We start from the raw sequence: 17,780 nt of genomic DNA, 5'->3' as shown, positions 1-17,780 counted from the left end.
GGATAAAAGAGAAAGGCAAATTTAGAGAAATTTAAGAGATACACAGGAAACAAAAGAATAGAAGGAAAGTATTTTCTATTTTAAAACTCCTACACACCAAGGAAAAGTTGAAAAGTTTCCCTTCAGTCCTGTAAACTCAGTTAGTGATTGAGAAGAGAAAAAAAAAAAAAAAACAAACCACACAAACGCCAGATGAAATCAATTAAATATTGACTAAATGTTACAACTGGTTTTTACAAAATCCAATAACAAGAATAACAACAAACACCTTGATATTTGGTTACAATTAACCAAATGTTTCATATTTATGTCATAAATCTGTGATCACAAAGGGACACATTCAGTGATGGTTAGCTCTTTCCTCAGACATGCACAGATGTTTCTCCAAAGCAGCACTGACTGGATTTTTCTGCAGAACTGGGAAAGAATGCAGAACTAGGAATACTATCAGAGTCCATTCTTGCCATACAAGATAACAAATTTCAGTAATTTTAAGTGCATCCACATTGTTTATCCTTCCATCTTTTGCATGATAGTGATGATGTGATCACAGATTTTGTCCAAAATGATGAAAAAAATAAATTTTGAACGCAGGTAATGATGATACTCTCCTGCCACGAGAACATCTTATGCAACTAAAGCTGAGTTAAAGGACAGCATGCAAAATGAAACATATAGTGTATATTTCTTTCATAATAAAAAGTTAAAATGGCATTTTTTATAATGAGACATTCTTGATCTGCCTAAAAGATCAATGCCTACTAAAAAGGAAAGGAGGAGGATGAGGAGGAAGAGCTGGAAAGTCCTTGATATTCTTACAGTTTCTTGGAGTCTGGAAAAACATATATGCATTTTTGCATGATATTTACAAATTTCTGTCAAATGTAAATGACATAACCATTACTAGGCTTTAGGGTATGGAAATACATTGGCAAATGTTTGTATGTATCAGACAAATAGGTTGGTGATAGAAAGATGATATATACATAGGTACCCATCATGGAAATTTGGAATTAATTTTTGTTCTTAAAAACCTGGAAATAATAAAAAGTAAATCGCATAGAATTATTGAATAATTTTTACTACATACATATAGTTGAGCTTTAGTACAATTTATTTGATTTCAAATTATAGTTTACAAACAAAAGTTTTAAGGTGCTAAGAGACCAAAAGAATTTATGAGTTTCAAGACAGTAGAAAAGGGAAAATATTTCTAAGTAATTCTATAAAAGGCAGGAAAAGGAAGGTGAGTTAAAACATGAAATAATAAATAATTACTTAAAAATATATACATATTATAATTTTATGCCAGGCAGTGGTGGTGCATGCCTTTAATCCTAGCACTCAGGAGGCAGAGACAGGATGATCTCTGTGAGTTCAAGACCAGCCTGGTCTAAAGAGTGAGTTCCAGGACAGGCTCCAAAGATACACAGAGAAATCCTGTCTCAAAAAACTAATGTGTGTGTGTGTATATATATATATATGTGTGTGTGTGTGTGTGTATATATATACATATATATATATATATATGTATATATAAAATTTTAATAAATGCCATCTTTTGAAGAAAAAAATGGGTGATATCTAATATTTTTTATTTTGAAAGATTTTTTTTATGTAAGTCAGTATTACTCAAGTATGATTAGTTTTAATGGAAAACACTAGAATTAATTTGGTTAACAACCAGCTATGCATTTAACACTGGACTGAATGTTTTTGAAATTATCTTCCCCACACACTAGCAATAGTCTACAATAGTCATTGGGGATGGTTATTTACAGAAAATGAAGAGTGGCTAGCATGGGGCATCATTCATATGAGATGAGAGAAGTATGAGCTGAAGTATGGAAAGTTTATGTGCGAATGTGAGCACAATCTCACTTAAGACTGTAACTGGACGATTCCTGTCCCGAACCACCTATTCCCAAATAACCCTCAGCCACTTCCAGAATCACAACTCAGAGGCTTATATTAATTATAAATCTTTGATCCATAGCTTAGGTTGTTACTAACCCGCTCTTGCAGTTTAAATTAACCCATTACTATTAATCTGTGTATTGCCATGTTGCTTGTCCTCTAGCAATGCTTCCTGGGCAGCTGGCTGGAGTCTCCCTGACTCCATCCTTCTTCTTCCCATCATTCTCAGTTTGACTTTCCCACCTACCTTCCTGCCCAGCTACTGGCCTGTCAGTTTTTTATTAATGAGAGTAATACATATTCATAGTGTAGAAAAGGATTGTTCCACAGCAAATAACTTGATCAAAGGCTGCCTGTTGCATGATGGTGTCCTCAGTAATTTGGACAGTGCTTGCATTTTCAGATACTGTCTATATTTTCATGACAGGAGAGCTTCGCAGTACATGGATAAATATTAGATACATTTTCTTCAGAAGTAAGACTCATTGGATTCTTTGCTATTGGTGCCATTTCTTGAAAATAATTAAGGTGATAAAACACCCATTTGGATGTACTAGTAATAAGTTGAGAGAATTAGATGTATTGTTGGGCTGGGGCCAGGGGGTTTATCTCATTCTCTGTGTGCTATAATACCTAGCACATTTTTGATACTAAATGAATATTAATAATGAGAGCGTTGATAATTTCAATTTAGCTCTCTATGTAGAATACAGATGTAGCAGAAATTTCTGCTGAAGTTTTTCTCATAATGCAAATTTTGAGTAATACCCCAGATTTATCCCTGCTACTGACTAAATCTATGTGCTCTAGCAAATTATTTAATATCTCCATTCCTATGATTCCATCTATAAAATGGGGATAATAACATGGAACTGTTTAATTATTTAGTTATCCAGGATGCTGAGATGTTTTATTCAAGTTAATTATAAGAAAACTACTGCAAGTTCAGTTCACTATTTAATGTGTTTATTTGATTTTGTGTGATATAACCTACCAGTTATACCTGGTATAATAAGCATGGGTGATAAGAAAACGAATTAATAGTGTATGAACCATAGTAGCAAACTATAAGAGAAGTTACTTAATATAATAGAAGAATAATTCAAAACTGCAGGTTAACATTGCTTAAATATAAAAAAATTAAGGACTATTATGCTCCTGATATCTAGTTTAAAAGTAATTAAAAATTTAAAAATTGCTTGAATAGTTATATTTTATACGACATAAAATTTTTTATTTTAGCATACTAGAGAAATAGTTTATTGATAATTTATTATTTAAGATTATAACTATTTATTGTGAAATACGGTGTTTAAAATACAGTGTGTACATGAATATAGCAACAGAATAAGCTAATAAATGATATTTTATTATTAAAAATAATAGAAGGTAATTGAATTAATGACATTTAATGCATCACTCACTGCATTAAACAAGTAAGACAGACTGTTTATTTTATCTAAGAAATGCTTTGAAAAAAGAGATTTGTTCATATAACACTTAGTAATAGAATCCAACTGTCTAAATTTGTGAGTCTAGTTTAGATTCTTTCTAATGCTCATCAAGTAATTACTGTAATTTTTTTAATTAATAAAGCATCCCTAGGCCTCCCTGCTTCTTCCTTGCCCTCCCTTTCCTGATTCATTATTTTCTCTGGAGGAAGTATTTCACAATACCTTTAGTCATTGATTTATTTCAGGCCTTTGGCTGTGTGGGAAATGCAACTAAATTTTGTTCCATTATCCAATCCTCTCCTTTTGCTTACATAGGAGAGCCTCCACATTTTAGCTGCACAGGTAAGTCAGCAGCATCCTTTCCTCAGATTCTCTTACTTACAACCCCGATGTTTTATACAATCAGGTTCTGTGTAACAAAGGGAGGCAGAAGAAACAGAATGCATTTTCTTGAACTTCCAAAAGAGAATCACAGTGCAGTAAGGGCTCTCATCGACTTCACATTTCCAGTAAATTGGAAGAGATTTTGCAGGCCACAATATTGTAGCCACAGGAATGCAACAGCAGGCTAGAAGAAGCATAGGTTGTCAATGCACAGGAGCATGGGATCTTCATAGACTTCTTATATAGTTTCTGGGGGACAGAGAAAAATAAAATGGTGGGAACTCCTTGTTAAACAATTATTTAAATATAATAAAATATACTGCATTTTCTTTCATTTTTAGTTGGTAATTAGCATATTATGGCACATTTATTTTTAATTTTATTTAATGAACTATTTTAGTTTATGTGTATGAGTACTTTTTCTTCATATATGTCTTTACACAGTGCATGCCTTGTACTCACGGAGGTGAGAAGAGGGTATGGGTATCCCTGGAACAGGAATTACAGATGGTCCTACGTCTTCATGTAAGGTGGTGGGAATCAAACTCAGGTCCCGTACAAGAACAGTAAGTCCTTCTTAACTACTGAGCACTCTCTCAGTTTCTGCCATGACATTTTTGTTTTCACTATACATCATCATTCAGTTTAAATAAAAAATGTGAAATATTATTAGTATGAATTATCGTCCTTTAAATATTGATTTTAAGTAAAAATATGAGACTTCAACTTATTTGCTTAAGTGTAAAAATCAACACCTTGAGCTGGGTGGTGGTGGTGTACGCCTGTAATCCCAGGACTCAGGAGGCAGAGGAAGGTGGATCTCTGTGAGTTTGAGGCCAGCTTGGTCTACAGAGTGAGTTCCAGGACAGCCTCCAAAGCTACAGAGAAACCCTGTTTTGGATACTATATGTAAAACAAAGATGACTAGACTGCTACACAACTCCAGGGAGGTTACCTAGAAAACGGGACCCTAGGAAAGACACAGGGATCGCCCAATGACAAAGAAATGGATGAGATCTACATGAACAACCTGGATGACAGTGGGAGTAATGAAGGGTGAAAAAACCAAAAAAACAAAAAACAAAAAAACAAAAAACAAAAAACAAAAAAAAAATCAGCACCTTGTATATCATACCTTTTTCATGTTTTTTCAACATAATTAATTAAATAAATAATTAGATTAAAACTAGTACCAAAGAGAGTTTTTATTTCACTTCTTGATAAAAGCACACATTGTAGCAACACTACTAACTTTGGGTCAAGGAACTCTGGGCATCCTTATCTTTGTTTCCCTTGTGTCATCTTATCTGCAGAAGGGCTGGATTTATGGGTCACCAACAGCAGTGTGGAGCACGATTTGGGGTAGTTTGCATCTCTTAGAAGGCGATGAATTTTTTTCCCTCCTTCTGAAGCAAGTCCTTAGTTGTACCAAAAGCATGACCCCTCTTGGACTGCTAGTAACTCCCATACAAAACTTATAGAAATCAATCATAAATTGTCCTTGCTTCATGGTACCCATCAACAATCTTGAAGATTACATACAAATAAGACAGCAAAGACTGACAGTGTATATTCCTGCTTGTACACTTCCCTTTTAAAGTTGAATTCACTGACTAAGCATCAATTCAAATTCTTACTTAGAATTTTCCTAGGGCTCCTGCAGAGTCTAGTCCCACTGTTGCCTGGTGGCTACCCAGATCAGCCTCCTGTGAAGGTGTCTGGCCCTGACTCTCATCTGCTATCTTGGACTTTTAATATTCTGGCTGTCGCGTAAGCTCTGCTATTTGGAGGCTTTAATCAGCTCCAAGTTTTTGACTAGATAAAGCACATACCTCAGACCTAACATATAATAAACTCAATAGTAATTGTCATCATTATGAACAGCGAAGTGCTGTAATAATTAAAATTAACTAGTACTTTATGGCTCACAAATGTCTATAGATACTTAAGATGTATCAGTACTTTCATGACATAATGAAATCACATGTAAAAGTTCCATCTGTATATTCTTGAACATTATTGGGTTGAGAAAAAAAAAGAAATCCAATTGAAAATAACTGTGTTCCCTTGTGAGACTAAGCCTAAAGCCTCAAAGCAAATATGGTTTGCTGTTGCAGGAAATAAAATATTTCATTCTTTTAACTACAGATACAAACTCTCAAATATATCAAGGTTTGGAAAAAGTTACTGGTGATATCAAGCTTGGTAGGAAAATGGTATCAGAGTGCTCTTTAGTTCCTGGACTAAGTATTAAAATATATATTTTTGAAATTTCTAGTAGGTCCAGTGAGAGGTTGGGATTATGAGGGTCTCCAGTATCTTCTCCCCAGAGTAGCAATTCCTAACTGTAGAATATACAATTGGGAATGTATACATGGGCAAACATTTAGAAAAGGGGAAAGAAAATTCATTCAAAACATAGAGGTGGATTTGTCAGAGTCCATAAGAAATGGTAGTAAACTGTACTCTTCCCATGGGCTGGGCAGGTTCTCAATTAGTAGAATTATTGCCTTCCATGAACAAAACCTAGGCTTTGAAGCCCAACACTGTGCAAAACCAGACATGCTGATACAGGACCTAATTCCAGGACTTGAGAGGTAGAGGCAGAAAGGTAAGTTCAAGGTTACTCTTACCTATATAGTGAGTTTGAAGCCTGTCTGGTCTATGGGAGGCTTAGAAGAAAAATAAATCTAAAATAAAATAAAACCAAAAAGGTAAATCAATTAGACATTTTCTAATTTGTGTGAGTTCCTCAAAAGCTAGAGGCAAGTCTTAGATGGTCCCCCAGTGATTAGGACAATGATTTGCACCCAGTGGACACGTTTGTTTGTTTATTCTTTCTGTAGGGAAAAAGAAGATGGGATCAGGTGAAAAATGAAGCGAATTGAGAACATACTGACACCCTCAAATAGCTATCAAGGATTTAGAGGCCGTGTCTTAAATGGTTTGGACATCTGGTGAAGTAACACAAAAATAGAAACCCCAGTAGGATTTTAAAAAAAAATAAACCCAAAGTAGAAAGAGATCTAGAAGCAGCCCTTGAAATCCCTGCAGAGACATAATAGAGAAAAGACTTTAAATAGAAGCTGTAGCAAAAAAAAAAAAAAAAAAAAAAAAAAAAAAAGTATCTTCCAGGACTTTAAAAAGGTGGCAGGGTTTCTGTGCCTTGGAAGGAATGTGGAAGGGCTGTGTTCTGCACAGATGTAGGGAATTGCAAACTACCTGGCTTTAAGCACACTCTTACAAATGCATCCACACAAACCCTGTTGAGAAGTCATCCTGCATCTCCCTGCCATCATAGTTTGCTCTTGTATATGGCCAGAGTCATCTGCTTCAGGAAGACCTTCCACACTGTTTCTTAGATATTTAAGGAATTAAAAATATTTGGGAAAATACCATTCAGAAAAAATGGAATGTTAAACAAGTAATAAGGACAATAGAGGTTTAATTTAAATTTTGAAATAATGTTAGCATGGGGCACATTAGATTTATTAAGTTTGAGTCATTATTTCTAGTGTATTATAACTTTTTTTCAGTGTTTTAAAAGACATGGCTGCTATATTTTACTGTTTTAGGCTTGTCTTAACATTTCCAACTCACCTAAAGTCATGAACAAATGCTTGAATTCACTGTTTAGAATTAGTAAAAAACCTTCCACTGGCCTTCCTCATGTTTACGTGGAGGGATATAGATCTGAGGGAAAGAAAAAAAAAAACAGAATCTGAATTGCCAGCAAATTAAATAAATATAAGAGGAGTCTAAAAGCTCCTGACTAAGCCAGAATGTTTCTTACAATTTGATTTTATTATAGTTGTTTTTAAGGCTTTGTAATACTTTTACTATTTCTTGGAATCAGAAAGATATAAGGGAGTTTGAACATGGAAAACTAAGCAGAAAACAATTTTTTAAAAAAATTTTCCCTAATGATAACCTTATATATCTGTGATTTTCATGTCTATTTACAAAGAGGTTTTGACAAATGTACTTTCTCAGAGAAGGGTACAGTATACTATCTTATTTTTGTGATGGTAGCCATCCCAAATATCCCACATAGGTCCTTAGGTAAAAACAAACAAAAAACAAACAAACGAAAACCTTGCCATCATCCCGTGGTGCTTGAGGGATGTCATTGAGCATTTAGGAGATGGAACCTAGTTTAAGGAAGTTGGGTTGTTAGGGGCATGACCTAATGGAGATTAGTACCTTGACCCTTCTCCTTCCTTATCCTCTCTTTTGATTTTTGGTTTACTCATTTTTTTTTTTTTTTGCACTTTCTTCCCAGCCTTCATCAGGTGAACAGCTTTACTGCACTACCCATTCCCTGCCATGGTGTTGTGCATCACCATAGGATAGGTCCCAAAACACGAGAGCCAATCAGCTGTGGACTTATGAAGTCATCAGGCAAAATATCAATGATCTACTTGGCATTTGTTTTCACAGATGTCTTATCACAGTGAGAAAAACTGTCTTACAGGTTTTATCAGCCTTCTAACTAATCAGGATAGCACAGGCAGAAGCAGAGCCTCTTCAGATATGGAAGTGAAGTTCCTTGAGTCAAGTGCTTAGGAAATTTTTCTTTTAAAAATAGTATTAGCCTATTTATTAAAGTTCTGTTAATATTTTTTGGGGGGAATAGAGCAGAAGCATCAGTGGCTGGTGATAGAAGTAGATGCAGCATGTTCTAGGCTGTTTGGCAGATCTGATGTGTGATAAATGCACTCCCCTTGCATTTATCAAATCTAATATTTCCTTCTGGATACTTTGTATAGATACTCTACCCAGTGTTGTCAGGGGAAAAATTCCATATAATTACCATGTAAATGTTTATTTCTCTTTTCTTATTCTCTTAATCATGTGTGTGTGTGTGTGTGTGTGTGTGTGTGTGTGTGCTCCAAAACTAAAGATATTTGTATTTACAATTATTAAAACATTTTGATAAGTCAGCCCATTTACCGTATTGTTATCTTAAGTCTCTAAATTTTAACTTAAAATCTATTATGCCAATAGAAACAAGCATTGCCCAGCTGTCCCTGCTGATTTATTTTTACCATCTCCACAACAAATCTTCTCCTTTCATTCCTTCACTTTCAGTCTATGTGTGTCCTTAAAAACTGAAGTGAGTCACTTGTAGGCAGCACATCTTATTTCTGTTTCTATTTAAGCAACCCTTCTATGTCTTTTGATTGGAGGATTTAAACCCTTTGTAACATTAATCCATTAATCTTTTAGCTCTTCTTGTAAGGACACTAATCACTCTCTTTAATTACTTCCTAAGGCTTCACTTCCAAATGTCATCTCATTGGATATGACATATCAGCACATACATTTTGAGAAACACAAATTCATTGAACTGCAGAGAAAAATTCTTTTTTATACCATTTCAGGTATTGCAGCTAAAATATAACTAATACATTATGCTGTACACACTTCATAAACAACATGAACAAAAAGATAAAGAAACTGCATCACATTTTTTAAAATAATGTTTTTGGACATTTTTAAAATAGTCATGCAATATTTGATTCTCTACTTTTGGAAAAACAATTAAAACTATGTGTCATTTGTGTTTATAAAAATAATTTATTCAGTACATACTCATTGAATATTTAGTATGTGTGAAGATTCCTGCAGTGTACCTGGGGCAAGATGGATTGTAAATGATTCTTGTTATCTAAGGGAGTTTGATTGCAATTGGAAGAAAACAAGACCCAAATTCCAACATATAATGTACATGTTCATAAAAGCATTAATAAGTCAATACAATGTGAGTTCAAAGGATGAGAAAAACTGTAATTTTGAAATTTATGCCTTTAAATACTTCTATTTATGAATGATATACTCTGATACACATATACATAGGGGTATATGAGTTTTATATTCCCACAATGTAAATGATAGGTAGAAGCATATATAACATTCCCAAGGGTGTGGACGATAGGTAGGACTGTAGAGCTGTATATATTTTGTATTTTCAGCAGAATGAATAATGTATGTGATGTTCCTAGCAGTGTGAATGATGACAGAAAAGGTAAGTATTTGGGAGGGGGATGGCAAGATGAATCATCAGGTCAATGCACTTTCCAATGAGTTTAGTGATCTGGATTCAAATCTGCAGCCTCCTGCCATGAAAAAGTTAACTGACTCCTGAACATTGTCCACTGACATCCATATACATATGTTATAGCCTGTGCTCCCACATGCAAAAGCGCGCGCGCGCGCGCACACACACACACACACACACACACACACACACACACACACAAATAAATAAATAAAGTTAAAAATGTATTTTGTTTTTTTTGTTTTTTGTTTGTTTGTTTGTTTGTTTTTTCAAGACAGGGTTTCTCTGTAGCTTTTGGAGCCTGTGCTGGACTAGCTTTGTGGACCACGCTGGCCTCGAACTCACAGAGATCCACCTGCCTCTGCCTCCCGAGTCCTGGGATTACAGGTGTGCGCCACCACCGCCCGGCAAAAAATGTAATTTTTAAAAGGAAGAATAATTTGGACTAGGAAAGAAACTGAGTGTTGCTCAGTGGCCATGGATATTATTTTCACCTACATCATCATGTTATAGAAATTGCCCTGATTTTATCTTTTTCCTTCTGTAGATTCCACTGTCCCAGAAAATGTAAGTACCAAAAGTTCATTCAAGACTCCGTCCCACACTCAAATAGCACTTTGTAAATTTTTTTTGTATAGCTTTTAACCTGCAGAAAATATTTCGTTCTTCATTGTTAAGATTTGTAGGACACATCCTACCTAAAAATAAAAGGTGTTATAGAAGAAAGGAAACACTGTGTATAGCAATATGCTTTTAGTCATCCAAAATGCCAGTCAGAGTGTGACAGCAGGTAGAGAGTAGGATGGCTCAAACCATAAGAAACCATATAGATTTGTCTTAGAAAATTTTAAATGTATTCTAGATTCTCTATGGAAGGCTGTGTAAGGTTTCTGTCTCCATACCACTGTGTTATTAAAGCTCAGACCCTCTACATATCAAGAATTGGCTGGTGAGAAAATGAGAAACAGAGATGGAATCAAAGTCATCTCCCTTGGCGATCACACTGCTGGCATTATTGGGGATTGCAGAGTGCATAGAAACTGCTTTGTGACAGCACAGAAAACAACAACAAAAAATTTTCCCCAGGGAGAAAAATTACTTTTAGGAAAGGACAAAATAAAGTGATTTTCAGTTTTTCCAAATATTTCACCCTCTGGCAACTTTTCTAATAGTGTTTTAAACTACTTTCATCTTTGACATTATCAATGTGACTGACCATGATAGAACTAGGCATTTGAAATTATTTCCTAATTAAAAACAGTAAGAACTAGGAACTTAGTTTTAAACATGCATTGTTCTCCTTGATGGCTAATATTGGCTGTCAAATTGCCACACATGGGTAGAGGAAGCCTCAGTTGAGGAATTGCTGACATCTGATTGGCCTGTGGGCATTTCTGTGGGATATTTTCTTCATTGCTAATTGATGTGGAAATGTCCAGCCTACAGTGGGCAGTGCCATCTCTGTGCAGGTTGCCTTGGGTTCTATAAGAAAGGATCCTGAGCAAGACAAGGGAAGCAAATAGCATCCTTTTTGGTCTCTGCTTTGGTTCTGTCCCAGACTTCCCTCACTGACATACCTGAGCATTGAAGTGTAAGCCAAATAAACCATTTCCTCCCCCAGTTTGATTTGGACTGGGCCACAGCAACAGAAAGAAAGCTAGAACAGTCTCTCAAAAGTATATTAAAAGTATTATCTAGAATTGTTCTGTTTATTTTTAAATTTAACATAGGTACTTGCTGACCACCGACATAGCTAAGGATTTTTTGCCATAACTTTGCAAAATCTCTTTAGTTTTTAAATCTTTAATGTGAAAATAGAATAAATGTTCAGAGTCACCAGGCAGCGGTGGGACACTCCTTTAATCCCAGCACTTGGGAGGAAGAAGCAGGAAGATCTCTGTGAGTTCGAGGTCAGCCTTGTCTGTAGAGCTTGTTCCAGGACAGTCAAAGCTACACAAAGACATTCTGTCTCTGAAAAACAACCAATCAAACAAACAGACAAACAAACAGTTCAAAGTGACTTAATGAGCAGATTCCTCAACACACAGACAGGGGTTGCTTTTTGACACCTGGCACGATCCGTTACTGATGCACTCATTTATAAAAGATAAGACCGATGGTTTCATGAAGCTATTTATTTGCTTATCTTTGCCTTTGTGTCCTCAATAAATGGGGCATTCATTACACATCAGTTGTGGATAAATGTTTGAGTTAAGTAATAATGGACAAATTACAAATAAATCACCCTGTGTTAATTGGTTGCTAATTGATGTGGGAGTGTTCAGCCTACAGTGGGCAATGCCTTCCCCACGCGGGTTACCATGGGTTCTATAAGAAAGTGGGCCAGACAAGGGAAGAAAACTAGGAAGAAACTGATTTTGGATTAAGGATTTTCAGATACCATACCCTGGCCAGGATCCTGTGATGTACTGCTTTCCTATGAAGGTACCAGCATCGACCACACCGAAGCAGACAGTGTGGACTTAGAGAACACCTTGGCTTGCAGGGAAATACAGCTGATAGACCTATAGTGACGGTAATGATCTACTTGGAAGTAGGGAGATCCTCACATGAGAGTCCAGTCACTACTGTCTCCCACAGATTCAGGTAACCTTGCCCCAGTGTTAGTTAAATAGTTGGGTATTAGCAGGCCTGGAGCTCACTAGGGATGAACACTACCTTACAGTCAGTAGCTGGTAAAACTAAGAACTTTCACTAGACTCTGGTAACCATTGGAAGAATGCCAGGTGGTGGTGGAACACATCTTTAATCCCAGCACTCAGTAGGCAGAGGCTGGCAGATCTCTGAGTCCGAGGCCAGCCTGATCAATAAAGTGAATTCCAGGATAGCCAGGACTGTTTCACAGAGAAACTCTGTCTCAAAAAAAAAAAAAAAAAAAAAAAAAAAAAAAAGCCAATATGATCTGAGAATGATCTCTTACTTTGGTAGATATATGACTTCCTGAACATCCTAGAAGGCCATAAGACTACTTTCCACTGGAGACTTTCATTATTTTATCATCATTTTATTTTATTTGTGTGTATGTTATATGCATTTGCACATATTTGGATGCATGTACATATGCTAATTCAGGTGAGCATGCATATGTAAGTGCTTACCAGAGGAAGCTACAAGTTAATTTGGGGTACTTTCTTCATTATTTTCAATCATACTTTTGAAAACAGGTGTCTCACTAAACCTAGACTTCAAAACTTCAGCTACGTTGGCTTCCAACAAGGCCAGGGATGCCTTCTGTTTCCAAACTCTCTACCTATCAAGAATTTACTGGAGAGGGAATTAGAAATTGAGATGGCATTGAAGTCATCTCTCTGGAGGTCATTTGGTTGGAATTTATTACAATTACCTGCATGCACTTACACCCTAGCCTTTTCTTTCTATTTTTTAATAAGATATTTTTATTGATTTTACATACCAATCACAGATCCCACTCTCTACCTTCCTCCTACCTCCCCACCCCAGCCTCCCCATCCAATCCACCCACAGTCTGAAATGGTAAGGCCTCCCATGGGGAGTCAGCAAAGCCTGGTACATTCAGTTGAGGCAGGTCCAAGCCCCTTCCCCTGCATCAAGGCTGTGCAAGCTGTCCCCCAATAGGCACTGGGCTCCAAAAAGCCAGCCCATTCACCAGGGATGGATCCTGATCCTATTGTCACACACTCTAGCTTTTTATATGAATCTTGATACTCTGAACACAGATCTCCATGACTGTACATCAAGAATGTTAGTGAGTTCATCTTCCCAGTCCCATAGCTGAAGGCTTTCTGATGAAGAACAACCATAAAAAGATATTGTTCCCTCGCATAAGAGCTGATCCAAATGAGCCTGGCAATTATCCAAATAATATAATGTCCTTCAAGAAAGTTGCCTGTTCCATAATATAAAGCTTCCTTAGCACCATACAATATTCTTTTTGTCATTATCAACTCAACTATTGGGGAGGGGGTGTTTTTCTCTGTTCTGCAATCCACTGATAATCCCTTAAATTAGGCTGGCTGTGTCTCCTTTGAATTCTTCCACAGAGCTTATAGGAACAAAGGAGCCAACAGGAGTCTAAATCCTGGTGACATCAATATCATATTGTGTTGGTGGTACTGGAGTGTATAAGAAATACAAGGATGACTGGAGTAGGCGCTTTCTTGTATTGCAGCTACCTATAAAATATGCATTCTGGGGAGAAACTTCCCAGTGATTTAACTACTTTGGAGTAGTCCATGCCCCTGTAAGTAACTCAAATAAACTCATTAGTTTAGTTTACCACACTGAATTTTGGCAGAATCTTTTTTTCTTCTTCTCCTTCTCCTTCTCCTTCTCCTTCTCCTTCTCCTTCTCCTTCTCCTTCTCCTTCTCCTTCTCCTTCTCCTTCTCCTTCTCCTTCTCCTTCTCCTTCTCCTTCTCCTTCTCCTTCTCCTTCTCCTTCTCCTTCTCCTTCTCCTTCTTCTTCTTCTTCTTCTTCTTCTTCTTCTTCTTCCTCTTCTTCTTCTTCTTGTCTAATGATGCCCTCACTATCTGGAGTGAATAGATTTTTTATATCATCAGAAGCAAAGTCATGCAATGGATCTTACTTTATATTATAGCAAAAATAAATAAAGGTAGATAGAAATAAAATGGCCAGTGAGAGAGATGTATAGTATCTTTAAAAAAAATACATGGGGATATTCATTAGACAGGGAAAAGTGGGTTGTGTGAATAGACTGTAGAGATAGCCATCTAGCCATCAGTGACAATCTTATTTTCAGAATTTCTTTTATTTAAAAATAATTTATATAATATATCTCTATTATATTCTTCCCTCCATCCCCTCCTAGATTCTTTACCACCTTCCTACCTACCCAAGTGAACATTTTTTTTTCCTAAAATAAGCCAACACACACACACACACAAAACAAACAAACAAACAAACAAACAAACAAAAAAACCCAAACAAACAGCATGGACACTATTGTGTCTTGGACAACTACTCTTGAGCATGAGGCCTACCCTGTAGTTATATGCCCTTTGTTAGAGGGTTGGTTACATTTGGTTAGATACCCTGTGTTACAACATTGAAAGATACTTATTTTTCCCTGTCCCAAAGCTATCAACTGCAAAAGTTTCTTCATTCCTAAATGGGATATAATTATCACAGTATTTTACTCAAGGCTTAAAGATCTGTGAGGAAGAGGAGGCAAAATGACTGTAAGAGGCACAGGTTGAGGATAATTGCAAAGACAAAGCATTTTGTAGACACAGCAGGGCTGGACATTTATGAACTCACAGAGGCTGTGATAACACCATTTTTCTTAGCAAGCACACAAGTCAGCTAAAGTCCTATGCCTCTCAGGAAAGTGTGTCTAGTTGTCACTAAGACTGAGCATAGATCAATGTTCAGTTAGCAACATGGTTCTTACTGAAGAATGTCCTGTGTTCTTCACACATTTAGTAAATTTCAGTATATTTACTTTTGATACGTTATTAGTTCAAGGACCATTGTGCATGGCCAGTGGGCTGAGAATATGGTTTTATTTGGCATTTTAAATGAATGAAAAACATTATAAAAATATAAAAAAATATTAAAATAATAGAATTATTTTAAAGATTTCTCAGTGTTGGTAGGAAATTGGTTCCAGGTTATCCTGAATAGGTTCAAAACCTTCAGATGTTTCTTTTTCCTACATAAGGTGTTTTAGTTATCTCTGTAGAACTTATGACATCCTCTTATCACTTTAAATTGTTTCCACACTATCGTAATATGCATCATAGTGTAAGCACTATGGAAATCAGTGTCATGCTGTATTGTTCAGTGAATACTGACAAGAAGCAAAGTATATGTTCAGTATTAATGCACTTTCTATTTCCAATCTGAGATGCTAGTTGTGGATATATAACTCATGGAGTCCCTCAACCTCACCCCCTTTTATCTAACCAGCCTCATAGAATTTATGTTACTTATATTCTGTATTAACACATACACACAAACACATAAAACATCATGACTTTTTTCTTATGATTTTAAACTGATGCCTTATGATCTAATTTGGGCTCCCAACTTTGTTAGTTTATAACCTTATTTCCAATTCTGAAAAAATCCTATTTCTACCATTTTTAAAAATAACTTCTTAAAATGTATTAAACTCATAAAGAAATTCTAAAACTCTCTCTTAGTGTGTAACACTTTTCTAATTAAATATAACCTATTTTGCACCCAAATTTTATATTGTTTTCATTGTCTTATCTTTGGGAGTTATCAAACAAACTTCACTTGAGTCTATTCTTTCTTTGTGAGATCTTTTACTTCTCTATTTTGTCTATATTTTAATCAATTATTATTATTTTCAATTTCCCACTTTCATTTATTTCCATTACTAACCTGTCCATGATTTAATATTATGCAGCAACCAATGTATTAAGAAAAACCTTCAAATCTAGAGAGCCTAGACAGAAAGAATTGAAATTATAAAAATTTGAACAATGACCATTATAGTGATATTGTGTTTCCCAAAATATTGTGCACCTTAATAAACTTATCTGGGGTCAGAGAACAGAACAGCCACTAGATATAAAGGCCAGAAAATGTTGGCACACACACCTTTAATCCTAGCATACCAGAGGCAGAGATCGGTCTGGATCTCTGAGTTCAAAGCCACATTGGAAACAGCCAGGCATTGTGACACACGCCTTTAATCCCAGGAAGTGATGGCAGGAAGCAGCAAGTTATGTAAGGCATGAGTTCTAGGAACTAGAGCTGGTTAAGCTTTTAGGCTTTTAGCAGCAGTTCAGGTGAGATTCATTCTGGATGAGGACTCAGAGGCTTCTAGTCTGAGGAAACAGGATTGGCTGAGGAATTGGCAAGGTGAGGCTATGGCTTGTTCTGCTTCTCTGATCTTCAAGCATTCACCTCAATACCTGCTCTGGGTTTGTTCTTATTTATAAGAACTTTTAAGATTCATGCTACAGACCATGGTATCTTATACCCACATATATGATGGCAAACACATGTCATTGAATTGTTCCATAATGGTTTTTTAGGTTTTACTAACTCATATATGTAAATAGATTTCTAAGCTATCTATTGTACTACATAATTCATTTTCTGCCTTTGATTTATTTTGATCAGCATATGTTGAAAACTGTTTGTTAAGATGTGTATCAGGCCGAGTTTTCGTCAGATGACAGGGACTTTTAGTTACTAATGTTTATTTACTCATTCCCTAGGGAATGGATGTTTAGATTGGTTCTGGGTTTTCCACTTCCTTATTTTTATTGTGTATGATTGAACTAAAGAAAGTATAGACTGTGGTACTTCTTGCTGAAGTTTAAATTTATCTAAGGGTACAGTTTTGAGGTATGCATAATTGCAAGTCGAAAAAGAATAGTAGACTTTGCAGGCAAGGAAACTCAGCGGTGTAAGTTTACCTATGAAACTGTAGTTTTATATTTTACTACAAAAAAACAGAAAGAAAAAGAAATTGTCACAGTGAAGCCTTTGTTCTTGCAGGATTTCCCTCCATTATTTATGAGGTTTGGGGAGGATTTATTGGGTTATGAAGAGAATCCCAAAGGCCAAGTTAGTGGCTGATACATCAGCAGTATCTGCTGTAGAAATGGGAGCCCTGATGGAGACTGTGTTTGCTCAGAAATGTTCATCAGTACAGATACGGGCTGTTTCAGGGATGCACCTGAACCAAAAAAAAAAAAAAAAAAAAAAAAAAGCAAAAAACAAAACAATGTTCAGTAAGCAAAACTGTAACAGGAGATGAAGCAAAATGAGCTGCCATTCAGTTAGTAGAGAAAGGTCTCTAATGCATCCAGTACCTTCTCTGTCTTCAGACTTGCTGTGTGCAGAAAGAACATCAGAGTACTAAAATCCTCACCCAGATTATCTGTAATTTCACATAACCAGGCTTCGCTGGGAGCTGCACTCTCAGGCTTTTTTACTTCCGTGTGAGGTTCATGATGAGGATTTT

This window comes from Onychomys torridus, chromosome 1 (assembly GCF_903995425.1).
Source record: "Onychomys torridus chromosome 1, mOncTor1.1, whole genome shotgun sequence".
Classification (NCBI taxonomy): Eukaryota; Metazoa; Chordata; class Mammalia; order Rodentia; family Cricetidae; genus Onychomys; species Onychomys torridus.
The sequence above is the reverse complement of the archived record's forward strand: the minus strand, read 5'-3'. Positions refer to the sequence as shown.